Source organism: Cynocephalus volans, chromosome 4 (assembly GCF_027409185.1).
Source record: "Cynocephalus volans isolate mCynVol1 chromosome 4, mCynVol1.pri, whole genome shotgun sequence".
Taxonomy (NCBI): domain Eukaryota; kingdom Metazoa; phylum Chordata; class Mammalia; order Dermoptera; family Cynocephalidae; genus Cynocephalus; species Cynocephalus volans.
Window position 1 is genome coordinate 130,435,900 of NC_084463.1, and position 12,466 is coordinate 130,448,365.

At 33.4% G+C, this 12,466-nt stretch overlaps 1 protein-coding gene across 4 annotated transcripts in view; it reads right to left on the reverse strand.

Annotated features, from left to right (window-relative positions):
* The window catches only part of IMMP1L (inner mitochondrial membrane peptidase subunit 1), an 81,829-nt gene that overhangs the window by 57,664 nt on the left and 11,699 nt on the right, over window positions 1–12,466 (reverse strand). For all 4 annotated transcript variants that reach the window (XM_063094603.1, XM_063094601.1, XM_063094600.1 and 1 more), the window contains exon 2: window positions 6,915–7,025. The gene's annotated coding sequence lies outside the window, so the exon portion shown is untranslated. The remainder of the gene's footprint in view (window positions 1–6,914; window positions 7,026–12,466) is intronic.

The window sequence follows — 12,466 nt, forward strand, 5'->3', positions numbered from 1 at the left end:
TTTTCCATGAACTTTTTGAAGTACCCTCATTAAATAATAGCACATAATCAGAACACATAGGGAAAATATTTCTGAACAATAAGAAGTATAATTGAAGGCCTCATAAATGTTTACAACTTGCACAAAAATGGATGATCAAAAGAAACCCTATATAAATAATTTAAAAGATGCTTATAAAATATAATTTTCAAATGTACTAGCTAGCATTTTCTATTGCTTTGGTGACAAAAGTTAAAGCCTAATCTTCCCCTCAATTATTAAAATGTATATGTAATATCCTAAGTTTTAACAGAGTGAATTATGCCCAAATGAGGTAACTGACTTTGTCTCTAAATACTTTACAAAATTTTATATTTCATAGATAAATATATTTATGAATACTGTATTGTTAAAAATATTGAAAATCATAACACTTATTTTCCTACCCCAGGAATTCCTCCCTGAATAATCTAGTAGACTCTCCTTTTAAACAAATAAAACAAAACAGGACATTAAAACAGCACATAAGATAAGCATGGATAAACACATCATTTTCGTAAGGGAGTATTTTGTAGAAAGTACATAATTATGGTCATTAACCTAAGTCCACCTCCTTTTTCTCTGTCTCCAGATACAGATTCTTGAGTCCAGAAAGCACAGCATAATTGCATAATGTGAAAACACAGTCTAAAATTATAGCTCTAAAAGGTAAAACAAAAACACTTTTAGAGGAAAACTTAGAACATAAAACATCCTTGGAGTGGACAAATATTTCTTAAACAAGATGTAAAAACAACTAAACTAGACTACTTTAAAGTCATAAACTTATATTCATCAAAAGCACTACTAAGAGAGTGAAAAGACAAACCTCAGAATGGGAGAAATAGTTGTAATACTATTCAAAATGCAATTTAGGACTCATATTTTGAATATATAAAAAACTCCTACAAATCAAAGAAAAAGACAGATAACCCAAAAGAAAAGTAGGTGAAAGAGTTGAGCAGGCACTTCACAAGAGATAACCAAATAGCCAATATACATATGAAAAGGTGCTCAACTTCTTAATAATCAGGAAACTATAAATTCAAACCTTAACAATTTATTACTTTATACCCACCAGAATTTGAAAAATGGGAAAGATGGGAAAAAAATCAAGTGTTGGAGAACACGTGGAGCAATCAGAACTTTCCCATACTATATATAATATAAACTGCTACAACCATTATAGAAACTGTTTAGCAATATTGATTAAAGCTGCACATATACATACTTATGATCCAGTATATTTGCTCCTAAACATGTCACCAAAAGAAACATGTTCATATATTATTCAAGGGATATGTACTAGAATGTTCATATGGAAACCATCCAAATGTCCACTAAGGAATGGATAAATAATAGTTGCAATATATTCACATAATGGAATGCTGCAATGAAAATAAACTACAGCTACATGCAACCATGTGGATGACTCTCAAGACATAACGTTGAACAAAGGAAATCAGACAGAAAAAGTTATACTGTATAATTCTATATAAAAAATATAAAAACAAGGAAAACAATCTGTGCTATTGAAAGTGAGGATAGTGGTTATCCTTGTTGGGGGAGGAGAAATAATGACTAGAAGAGAGCATGAAGGTGTTTTCCGGAGTGCTGATAATGTTCTTTTTCTTTATCTGGTTGCTGGTTATATGGGTGTATTGGGCTCATGAAAAATTCATTAAGCTATGCACTTATGTGCACTTTTCTGTATATAGCTTTCTTTTAAAAAAAAAAAGGCAGTTTCACATACAAATACACAAATATACAAAGGACAAAATCCTTGTCATAAGAAATTTGGGAACAAATGACAAGTATATAATCTGAAGGAGAAAACTGACAGTTCTTATAACATATATCTGAATAACAAAATTTCCAACTTCATAGGTGAGATAAGTTCCAGGACTCTTATTAACGGAGGAGCAACAGCTATTCACCCATTATTCCCCCCTACAACCCCCAAGTCATATTTTCAGAGATATCTGAACCCCTATTCCCCCCAATCATATTTTCAGAGATATCTGATCTTTGTGTTATGAGTAACTGCTTCTGCTACTATGACAGAACTTTTAAAAGTCTCAGTACTGAAAATCTGCCCTCACACAGGAAACTAAAGTAGAACAGAACATAAGGCAATATATAGAATATATGTTTGCCGTTTTCCCCCTTGCCCTCAAATTTCATAAGCTTTCGTTTGTTAATCATAAAAGCTCATTACCTAATTTAATAGGTATCCATTGAAAATGTTCATTTTACTTTTTTCAATGAAGTAAAGAAAATATAATTTACTCTTTAATATCAATATCATACAAATTAAATGAAACTTCATGATAATCTGATAATAAGCTATACAGTTCATATCTCCCACTTATTTTCCCTCATTACTGTAATGAAATCAACACATAATTTATAATACTTTTTTCTCATATTGGAAAGATACGTTAAGAAATAAGCTAAAAAAATCATGCAAAGATTATAGAGTTCATTTTTCATTTGTACTCATATAACAAACATTTATTCACTGTTATCTGCCAGGTTCTGGGGATAAAGGAATAAAAATGGCTAAGTATACAGTAAACATAGCATGTTTACCCCTTTCTTTCACTTCATTTGATTTATAAATAAAACTATTTTTACCAAGTAACACATTAACATATTCAAAAATTAAAACTAATCTGAAAGATATACAGTAAAAAAGTCCCATCTACCCCATTTTCCTCTCCATCTCAAGAAAGGACTTAGATTTTGTATACTCTTCTAGATTCTATTTTGAACTCTACTTTTTTCAAACAACAATGTATGTGGGAAAACTTTACAAATCTGCATATAAAGAACATCCTCTTTTTTTTCTTTTAATATAGCTGCAGAGTATTTCATTCAACAGATATGCCACTGTTCATTTAACCAGTACCTTATGGATAGATATTAGGGGTGTTTCCAATCCTTTGCTACTACAAACAAAACTACATTAAAACACCTGTACATGTTATTTTATAAGTACACAAGTATATCCGTAATAAATTCCCAAAATTGGTACTGTGACAAGAGGTAAATGCATTGGTCTTTTTCTAGAATTGCCTATTTGCCTTCCACAGGGTTGTCATTTTGCACTTCTGCCACATATGAATCTCAGATGTATCCTATTCCCCTCCTTGAGTCTCTAAAATACTTTGTTCATCAGGCAGTTTTCAAAAATGTTCTCACGTGAAGCTCTTTATTTTTTCTCAAATGCATCTGTAAAGTTTGTTAACTTAGTAAGTTTAAAAGTAAATAAATTTTCAAATTAAAAAAACCCTTGACACAGTAAATTATCATATTGATGCCTAATGTGCTGAGATAGCAACCCAATTATTTTTCTTCCCAATATCTCTTATGACGTAAAAACACATATACTCCCTATTCAAGTTTTTTTAATTAATATTCAGTAATTTATAATCAGATAAGCAGTCAAATGCATTTCACTTTTAAATAAATGTTTTCCTGAAACACTTAAATGTTTTCATAAAACCAAATCTGTGTTACTTCTATATTTTCCTTTAAAAGTTATAATTTAAAAAGTGGTTGCCATTTGCAATAGGCAATGTCACCTAATACATTATTTTTATTACAATTTCTATCCTACCAAATATTTAATAATTAGAAAACAAACACTTGAGTCCATTGGACTTGCTGTTTGAAGGAATCCAGTTTCAACATGACTATAACTGTTTCATAAGAAAACATGTAACTGATAATTTTTATTCCCCAAATAAGGATATACTGTAAATATGAATCTATGTTGCATTTCAGTCATTCAGATATCAGTTGTGAGATCACCTCAATACCGTGAAACAAAGTGTCTAGACTAGTTGGTGACCCCAAAGTAAGTTTTAAAAAGCTGCCACACATTCCATGCCCTTAGTCAGTAGATGATGCAGAACCATATAGGCTCTAACCTAAGTAATATATAATGAAAGGCAAATGCTTTGATTTTAAATGTCAGTAGAGTTATACTGTCAAAAAAGGCAAAAATTAACTAAGAAAAGTAAAACAAAACAAAAAAACACATCACAAGTACATCCAGGACATAACAGGTTCTCAGTCTAAGACAACTTAGGAGAAAAGGGTCCAACACAATATAATGGTTTCTTAGGAAATCACTCTCTTTTAGCCCTGTAAAATGACTGATGTTCACAATGAAAGCTCTGAGCCATAAATAAACAAACAAAAAACTTGAAATTTATTGTGTTTAAGAAAACAGAGATGTAAATTTTATATTTTAGAAAAATATTTATACAAAACAAATTTGGCACATAAAAGGATAAGATTTGGTTATACAGAAGAGATGAGGAATATACCATTTGTTAGTAATACCCCAACACATGAAGTACTCAAAAATTACCCACTTAAAATTAGAATGTACTATGGCTGCCTTTTGGAAGATGATCTGTGATAAGATGCAATAATATTTCAGGGGCTTGAAACATATAACTCCCTGTGCTAAGCCATAAGCTAGTTCTTGGTTAATAGCCAAAAGAAAATCTGCTAATTTCTGAAAGCTATTCAGGCAAATTTCCACCTTAATGACTAGACACATTCAAGAAAATGTCCTGATTTCATTTTGTTTACTTTAAGTTTGTGACGGCCAGTAAACACGTTAGTCTGGTTTTCTTGCTCCAACTTGCTAAATGATGGTGTTCAAGTGACTCAATCTCTTCTAGATTCTTCATCAATAAAGTGTTCTGTTTACTAACAGGTCATAGAAAATATGACATGTTAGTAAACAGAGTGTGCTAAAAAAGTAAAGCAAAGGCCCTATATGTATATTAGGTCCTATATGTATATCTATATTGTTACTATATATGTATACTATATTTAAACTATCTCAAATTATATGTCACTTTGCTATATATTTAAGGCCCACAGTAGAAGACATTTCACTTCAGAATCTTTTCCAGCATTTAATATTTGTTATTGTCAGGATATAACAAATTTCTCATATAGTCATTGAAATTCAATTAAAATATCACTATAATCAATTATCTTGTGATATTAAGTTAAATATTTTCTAACCTGAAAATAAATCACTTGTCATCATTTAACAGATTAAAAAAAACAACACATGATATATAATCAGGATATCTGTAAAAGAACATTGATGACAATGATGTTTATTATAGCCAAACTTCAGACACAGCCCAAATATCTACCAACAGTAGAATGGATAAATTCTGGCATATTCAATCCAAAGGAATAACGCATAATAATGAAAATGAATGAAATAAAACTACATGCAACTATCTGGATGACTCTTCAAAACATAATGTTGAGTAAAGGAAGATTCTATAAACATTAAAAAGATGCAAAAAGTAAATGTATTGCTAAGGCAGACATATGAAAGTGATAAAATTACATAGAAAATTATAAATAATTACCACAAAAGGCAGGATATTGCTTACCTTTAAAGAAAAGGGAGACTATATGAAGGGCTTTTGGGATACCAGTAATGCTCTATGGTTACATGGATGTTTGCTATACAATTATTATGTAATTATTCATAGTATTGTACATATATGCTTCTACATCGTGTTATATTTTATAATAGAAAAGTTTAAAATCACATATTTTCTGAAATAATATTAATATATCTTTACAGAGAAAGAAGAAAGGATTCTTCTTGCTAAGAATTTTCTTGGTCTACATTTCTAATTTTTATTGCAATATTTTATTAATAAAGAAATGTTACTATGCCTAATTCTCCACAATCCTAATTAAGAGTGATTTCACAGACTTTCCCAATAGCTACAAAAAATATATACATATCAAGCCTTTAAAACTCTTTAAGATCAGATATTCTGCTAGATCTTTGTTCAGCCGCTCAATGTTGTTTCGGTCACTTTTTCTTCTTTTCAAGAAAATGTTTATTCACTTTTTTAAAAAATCCAAATCATATCCAGGTAATAACTTTTTTAACATTAATTTGTACATATTTGTCAGGTACAGCGTGTTTTTTTTAATATATGCATATACTGCACAATGATTCACTTAGGGTGGACAGCATAGTTTTGTACCTATAAGACCCCACATAATTTTATGCAGACTGCACTGCAAAAAATATATTATTTTAGCTCAAAGATAGGAAGAAACACTTTTAATTCTCACACATTTTTAAAATCAATTTTGGGAGCACATGTGTATGTATATGAGTACAATGGCCAGTTCGTGATAGGTCCGACCCAGTGTCATTCTGTGTATGTATGGTTCACTGTGTGTACTAGAAAACATGATAGCTTGATTATACGGTAGATATACAAAAAAAGTTATTTAAAGTCCACTGAATAAAATGTAACATAGGATGATTCATTCAAAATAGATCGGACATTGTTTAATTTTAATTATACAGGAGCACTTTTAAATATTTCCTTTGGAAAAGCAAAAGTACAGGTAATTGAAATTATTACAAAAGACATCATGATAACAGTAAACTGAATTACATTACAAAAAAGCAAACACAATACAGAAAATCCTAAAAGGTCTACCACCTACATCCTTCAATATATGTTTGCTACGACTTTTAGATGCCACTAAACAGGAGGCAGACAATGAAATTTACAAACAACACTATCAGCATTCTCATCAGGCTCCAGATACCAACATGATGGCAATGGTATAGCATCATTATATCTATTATGATAACAAGAGTTACTTTTGTTGTATGCTGCTGGTTTTTTATGAATGCAGCCAATGGTTCCTCTCCTTAGAGGGTCTATATAGCTAACCAGTTATTCGCCCATCTATTAAGTGCCAACCTTAGAAAATTACACTGTGTCCAGCAGGGAGCAGCATTACAACAGTCATAAGACTTAACTTGAACCTGAAACCGACAGAAGAAAAAGGAGGGAAAAAAGCCCACTTACCATAGATTTGTTCTACAACACATACAAGTTTAGGGTAGTTTCAGGGCTTCCAGAAAAAAAATCTAAAGCATCTCTCAAAGTAGATGTGGGTGATCCATGGTTTCAGGACTCCTACAGCAAAAAATCAAAATTATATTAGATGAAGGCTTCTCTTACCCATGTTGCGTTGAATTAGTATATAATATGACTAAATATCCATCAGTTAAGGTGTATCTTTCTCTTAGTGAGTCAATGGGACTTTGAGTTCAGATATTTGATGACACTTTGGACAAAACAATTTTTTAAAAAAAGAACATTAAAGTCCTTTATGCATCAGAGAATTTAAGTAGAAGAAGAAATTAATTGGGAGACATAACAGATTATATGGTATCAATCAACCTAGAAAGAATTGTGATCATTGCCATATACTATATACACTGATATATCAAACTCTTTTAGACCTAGACAATTTGCAAGCAATAGAGAGGATATAAACATTCACTTCTACAGGTCAGCATGAATATCTGAATTTAATTTTAAGAATGAAAAGGCAGTGGAGAAGTAGTTTATAATACTTATGTGTAAAATCGGTTAATCAGGTATTTACTGAATATGAGAAATGCACATGATATTACCAAAAATCCTCATAACCAGTTATGAGACAAAGGCAAAACCCTGTATTGTGTTTGATACTGACCTGAAGGTCAAAACCTGTCTCATATTCAACTACAATAATTCTACATCACTTCTTATGATTAAGGGGAAAAAAAATGTTCAATCTCCAGTTTTATTTGAGCAGTTTGCTTTGTATGCGTTTGCATGTGACTTCAGTGTCTACACCAAAAACCAAATTTCTGCCTTCAAAGGAAGATAACATATGAATATTCACCTTTAAACACAATTATATCTTATATAATTACAATATCACATATCAATATTTTATTAATATATAAATATTTATTTGAAATTTAATGAATAACACATAAAATGGCTCCTACTTTTTTCTTCTGGCAAAATGACACAACCAGATTGACTTGAGTAAATGACATCAAGACTATGATGACTGTCCAGTAATTACCATTAACTTGACTGAAGTGGAAAGAAACTCTGATACATTAATCTTCTACCATTTAACAGCAAGCTATTCATTGCTCATCTTTTGCTCTTAAGAGTCTTTCTCTTATCCTATCTTTTGCCTTTGCTTTGTATATTTCACTTTTTCTAATACTTCCTCATTCCTGCCAATCTATCTTCCCTCTGTTTTGTAATGCATTTCTATATCAACCCATATTTTTTGTTTTATTCAGTCTCCATATTTTTTGTTTTATTCAGTCTCCTCCCTTTATAACCCACCTTTTTTCCCCTCTTAGGAACTTTAAAAGTGGTTTTCTCTCTGTGACAACAGTCTGCTTAAATATATTCTTTTATTTATTTACAGGCACTATGCTTGATATTAACAATCGCACCTGATTGGAAGACTCAACCAAACATGATTAAATTATATTTCTGCTATTCATAAAAACATTTTTTCCTCTGAGTTACTTAAACATTTGAACTACTCACAAACATTTGCTATGTTATGGTTCAAATGTCCCCCCCATGCTCATGTTGGAGCTTAATCCCCAACATGGTATTTGAAAGGTGGAGCCTTTAAGAAGTGATTTGACCATGATGGCTATGCGCACATTCATGGACTAATGGGTTAATGTATGAATAGGTTATCATGGAAGTGGCACTACCATCTTTATAAGGAGAGAAAGAAGCACCTTAGCACACTGTTGCTCAGCCTCATTATGTGATACTCTGCATTGCCAAAGGACTCTATAGAGAGTTCCTAACAAGAAGGCAGCCCTCACCTCAGCCTCCAAAACTATAAGAAATAAATTCTGTTTCTTTATCATTTATCCAGTTTCAGGTATTCCATTATAAGCAACAGAAAACACACACAACATTTTAGAGTCAATCTTGAAACACCCCAAAATCTCAAGGAAATCTAATCTCACACACTCATTCCAATCAATTAGACCACCCTATTCTAATAAAGAGGTGATTTAGGATCTTACCACATTGTTGTGAAAAGGTACTCAGTAAAAAACTTCTTAAAGTCGACAGGACTTTAGTTATATGTGTGTGCATCCACATAAGCAATATCCCCATTAAAAAGCAAAGGCAAACTAAATAGCCCCCTACTTCTAACATATATTATAACATCTGAGATGAAAAGAGATTTCCCTACTGAACATTCTCTAATATAAATCTTAACATTAAGAATATCAGTATTTTGTAAAATAATCTCATAAAATATAATTATTCACAATCTTCAAAATGTTCAAAATTTGTAAGCAGAACATACTACACCACTTATAATATAATTACCTAAAAAGAGACTGTAGAGAGTTGAGTAGTATTCCCCCCTCCCCCGTCCTGCTTTACACACACACACACACACAAATTCATGTCCACCTGGAACCTCAGAACATGACCTTAATTGGAAATAGGGTCTTTGCAGATGTAATTAAGGTAAAGATAAACACGACATCACATTAGATTAGAGAAGGCCCAAAATACAGTCAGATGCCTTCATAAGAGATAGAGAAGGACACACAGAGACAAAGAGAAAAGGAATGTGTAAATGAAGGCAGAGATCGGAGTTATGCTGCTGTAAGTCAAGGAACAACATGAGCCATCAAAGTTGGAAGAGGCAAGGAAGGATTCTCCTCTAGAGTCTTTGGAGCAAACAGAGCCATGCTGACATCTTTTTTTTTTTTTTTTTTTTCCTGACCTGTAAGGGGATTGCAACCCTCAGCATGGTGTTGTCTGCACCATGCTCAGCCAGTGAGCGCACTGGCCATCCCTATATAGGATCCGAAACCACGGCCTCAGCGCTACCAGTGCCGGACCCTCCCAAGTGAGCCACGGGGCCGGCCCCATGCTGACATCTTGATTCTGGAACTTTGGGCCTCCAAAATTGTGAGAAAATAAATTTTCTGCTGTGTTAAGCCACAAAGTTTGTACTAATTTGTTATGGCAGTCCTGGGGAACTAATACAGATTTTGGTACCAGTAAGTACCAAGGGATGTTGCTGTAACAGATATCTAAAAATAGAATGTCTAGATTGCCTTGAAGAGACTGTTTGTAGACATTGAGATGTTAAAGTAATTCTGGTGAGAGCTCAGAAGGAAGTGAAGAGGATGGCAGAAAAAGCTTCTATCACCTTAGAGAATACATATACAGTCATGCACTGCTACACAGGTATACATTCTGAGAAATGTGTCCTAGGCAATTTTGTCACTCTGTGAGCATCATAGAATGTACTTATTGCAAACATAGATGTAAAGCTTACTACACACCTAGGCTATATGGTATAGACTATTGCTCCAACCACTGTCATATAGGTAGTCAGTCACTGACCAAAACATAGTTATGTGGTGCATGATTGTACCGTCATGAACAGAATGTTGGTGGAAGTATGAAAGTTAAAGGGGCTTCTGGTGAGGTCTCAAGAAGGAAATGAGGGACATGGTATTGAACCATGGAGGAAAGGCAATCCTTGTTATAAAGTGGCAGAAAAGTTGACTGAAATATGTTCTACTATTGGGTGGAAAGTAGAACTTGGAAGTGTTGAACTTGGCTATGTAACTGAGGAGATTTCTAAGCAAAGTATTAAAGAAACAGATTGGTTTCTCCTTGCTGCTTGGAGTACAACTGAGGAAGAAACTGTTAAGCAAAAAGCAGCCAGCACCTGATGATTTGGAAAATTCTCAGCTTATGTACATTGCAAATGATGCTAAAGCATACTCTGGAGAAGTGGCCAAGGGTGTGACCAGAAAACCTTTTCTGAAAAGATTAGTTGTGTGACTAATGAATCTAATTGACCGTCTCAGCAGGAGCCAAGAATAGAGAAGAATTATAGATGTAGGATCTGTGAAGAACCCTGTTGTCTACTGACAAGGATTCCCTTGACATACATGGAAGGACCACAGGCTTCTTAGGATGTTATACCAGCAGAAACACTACCATCTTGGACTGAAAGGGACAGAGACTTGATGAAATGAAAGGATGTTGGACTCCTGAAATTCTATAAGCAGAAAATGGACTAATAGAGTTATTCAGCTGCAAAGACATGCTAATCTTCAAGAAAAAGGGAAAATGACTCCAAAGGCAGAGACATGGATGCAAAGGTAGAGACCAAAGAGGGTGGGACCACCCCTAAGAGCAAGAAGGCAGAGCACCAAGCCTCAGAGAACTATTCCCAGGCCTTAAAACCAAGTGAAATTTGCCCTTCTGGATTTGGAATCAGTGAGCCCTTTATTCCTTCCAATTTCTCCCTGTGGGAAAGGGAATGTCTATCCCATGCTTGTCCCATCATTGTATTTTAGAAGCCTTAAAACCAAGTGAAATTTGCCCTTCTGGATTTGGAATCAGTGAGCCCTTTATTCCTTCCAATTTCTCCCTGTGGGAAAGGGAATGTCTATCCCATGCTTGTCCCATCATTGTATTTTAGAAGAAGATAATTTGCTTTCTAGTTTCACACATCCACATATGGAGAAGAATTTTGCCCCAGAATGGATCACAGTCAGAGTCTCAACCATGACTAATTTAAATGATGAGATTTGGTACTTTCTGAGTTCATGATATTTGGATGAGATTTTGGATTTAGAGTTGATACTGAAATGGGTTATGACTTTAAGGGATGTTGCAATGGGATGAATGCATTTTGCACATGGAAGGGCTGTCAACTTTGGGGTGCAATGGGAGAACTACAGTGGGTTACTAAGTGTATCCCCCAAATTCATGTCTTCCTCGAACCTTAATAATGTGACCTTATTTGAAAATAGGATCTTTGAAGATGTAATTAAAATAAGAATCAAGATGAGACCATCCTGTTAGACCCTAAATCTAATGATAATGTCTTTATAAGAAACAAACAAGGATACACAGAGACACAGAGAGGAAGGCAAAGAGTATGAAATATCTAGAGATTAGAGTGATGTACTTATAACCCAAGAAATGCCAAAGACTGCCAGGTATCACAAGGAATTAGGGGAGAGGCATGGGACAGTTTCTCCCTCGGAGACTCTAGAAGGAACAAACTCTGGTGACACCTTGATTTGAGACTTCTAACTTTCACAAGTGTAAAATAACAAATTTCTGTTGTTTTAAGCCAAGAAGTTTGTGATTTGCTACAACAGCAGCCCTAAGAAAGTAACACACAGACCTAAACTGTTCATCATTATTATCAGAATTAAATTAAATTATAGGTATAACATATAACATAGGAAATAACACGTAATTGTTTGCATATTCTCTGTTAATTAAAAATGTATACATACCTCCCAACAAAGTAAAGGCCTACACAAGTTTGCTTCACTGGTGAATTCTTCCAAACGGGTTAAAAAAAAAAAAACCAAAAAAACAGTCTTCCAAAAAATTAAAGAGGAGGGAACACATCCTAACTCATTCTATAAGGCCTGCATTACCCTGACACCAAAGCCAACAAAAATAAAAGAAACTACAGACCAATATTCCTCAGGAATATTGATATAAAAATCCTCAGCAAAATACCAGCAAAC